This window comes from Malania oleifera, chromosome 8 (assembly GCF_029873635.1).
Source record: "Malania oleifera isolate guangnan ecotype guangnan chromosome 8, ASM2987363v1, whole genome shotgun sequence".
NCBI lineage: Eukaryota > Viridiplantae > Streptophyta > Magnoliopsida > Santalales > Ximeniaceae > Malania > Malania oleifera.
In genome coordinates, this window is record NC_080424.1 from 102,154,821 (window position 1) to 102,157,669 (window position 2,849).

Here is a 2,849-nt window from a genome sequence, read left to right on the forward strand (position 1 = left end):
TTTTTGTGATGCAGATTGGGCTGGTTGCCCAGACACACGAAAGTCTTTGACAGGTTATGCTGTTTACTTAGGTGAGTTATTGATATCTTGGAAATCAAAAAAACAAGGAGTGGTTTCAAGATCTTCAGCTGAAGCTGAATACAGAGCCATGGCAAGTGCAACTTGTGAAATTACATGGGTATTACAATTGCTTAAGGAGTTAAAAATTGAACACTCGAGACCAGCAATGTTATTTTGTGATAATCAAGCAGCCTTATACATAGCTGCAAATCCTGTATTTCATGAAAGAACAAAACATATTGAAGTGGATTGTCATTTAGTAAGAAACAAAATTATGGAAGGAATAATAAAAACCTTTCATGTTACAACAAATTCCCAGGTAGCTGATATTTTTACCAAGGCTTTAGGATTTTCTTCCTTTTCAAGATTATCAGAAAGGCTTGGTTTGAAGGATATTTTTGCTCCAAGAAAAGGCAAGTCAGTTTCTTCAATACAAGTCACAAAGATTACAGATTGTGACTTGAGGGGGAGTATTAATCTCAGCAGAAAAGAAGATTCAATAGCAGCAACAGATGTCAGTTAATTAACTGATTTTTGTTGTCTATAACAGCAAGTCAGTTAAGCTGTTAGTATCATTTTGTCATCAGTTATTAGTTCCAGTTGTAATTTTTTTTTCTATATATATAGATCCTTGTAAACCCGTATGAATATGAAAAATTTTATGAAGAAATTCACTACAATGCTGTAGATAAATATCAGTTTTACATGGTACTGCTCTTGCAATTACAGAGATCCAGTAATTCAATCTTGATATCAGTTTTACGAATTTTACACAAGACGTATTATCATAACGGAAGTTGAATTTTATGGTATCTAAGCTTATCCTTTGCCATCAACTTTTTAAATACCAGCTTGTGTTATTAGAATCTAAAAACAAATTCATAAAGTCTTCATTATTAAGGTAATGACATTTATATTAATTTTAAGCTAAAAAATTAGAATATCTTTTTAGTTTGAAATTTTTAGTAATTCACAAATGCATGTTTACTCTTAATGCAATTCTTAGAAAAGGTTCCAAGGCCAAAAGGAAAAGGGTAATGAAGGGTTGGACCACATCCCGGATGGTGGCAATATTTGACAAAAGCATTTTCACCCACTTCAACCCAAGTGACTCAGCACTCAGCAGACTCGCCCAGCCTTACCCAGTGAGTGGCCCAGCAGGACTCACTGAAACAGAACTGGGCCATGGCCCGTTGGGTCAGTCCAGTCTCCAAAAGAGGCTATCCCCCATGTTCTGTGAATGAAATTAGAAAGGAAGATGATGACTAGAACCTCAAGAGTAGATGAAGGGTAGGTCCCCAATTCTCGCCCAAAGAGGTCAATTTACCAAACTTTCTTAGCTGAGGCTGACGCTGATCCAATCCACCCAGCCTTTTTCTCAAACTGCGACTGGCCATTTGAAATCTTCACGCTAACGTTTTTTATATAGATGCAGATTCTTAGTAAGATATATAAATAATTGGTCATTAAGAAAATAAGATCATGTGTGCTGGAGAGTTGAATCTTAGAGCATCTAATCCTCATGCAAATTAAGTAAAATTTTGATACCATTATAAACTATTCCAGTTGGTTGATCGATCCAAAAATTGATGGTCCAAGATCAATCAATGGCAAAAGAGGAATATGAATTTGAGAGCATAATAATAATTAAGCCGCATTCGTTTTGGTATCTTAGTTAGGTTAGGTTAAACAAGAACCCTTTATCTATGTTTGGTACATGAAGATTTGGAATAGGACCGATCAAGAGGGAGGATCTTGGCCTATTTATTCTCATAAACCTTATCCACTACACCAAAAACAAACTGATTATAAGTGAGGAATGACTTTCTGTATATACCAATTGAACCGATGAGTTGGTGATCATAGTCAAACAAATTAAAGACAAATGCAACAGCTAATGTACAAAACTTCCGTGTCATATCTAAGGTCTGGAGGAGGCATGGCGTGCGCACCTTATCTCTACAGTCAGGGAAGTTAAATTTGTTTCGTGGCTTGAACGTGTGAGCTTCGATTTTTATAAACACTAAAATATAAATAAACTGAAGGATAATGAAACTTAAAAGAAATCAAATTATTATCCAAGCACATTATCCTCAAGCTACTGAAAAAGGACAGACACCAAATGAGGAGGCAATTATCATGGAATCAATGAAAAGATTAATTGAATAAGATCATCAATATGTCCAGCCAACCTCTGACACCCGATATATGTGCACTAGTATTACTGCTACTGCATTGAAGAAGCAAGCCGGTAGAAACCACAGAAGAAGACGAGAAGCAGCAGAGTGATAAAGTTGACAAGACTCTGACAGCTGGCCCCAATTTCCAGCTCAACTGTACTCGACAAATTAAGCAAGCAAAAGGACTTACGGCTGTACCAGAAAGAGCCTGTAGCTGCACGTATATACATACATTCATGCTCACATATATAGGGTCACATGCCATGTTTGGTCAGCCATATTATTGTGTGGGGGAAAGATTCGTGCATGTAGTCCTTGCGGACAACTGTGTGAACATATATCCTGCAAGGCCACCCATGGGAACAACATTCTACTCTGGTGAAGAGGGTCCAAGCCAGGGTGGGTGGCCGATTGTTGTGCCATTAATGATGTTGTGGGCTATTGTTGTGCCATTAATGCTGTTGCTGGTTCATGTTAATTTGGATCGAGAATGGATTTATGGTTTCGGATTTTGATTTTTATGCATAGATTTAAACAAAATTTAAAGGGCCATGTTTTGTTTGAATCTGCAAAATTCGAAAGCTAGGGTCCAAATTCTATATCCCGGAA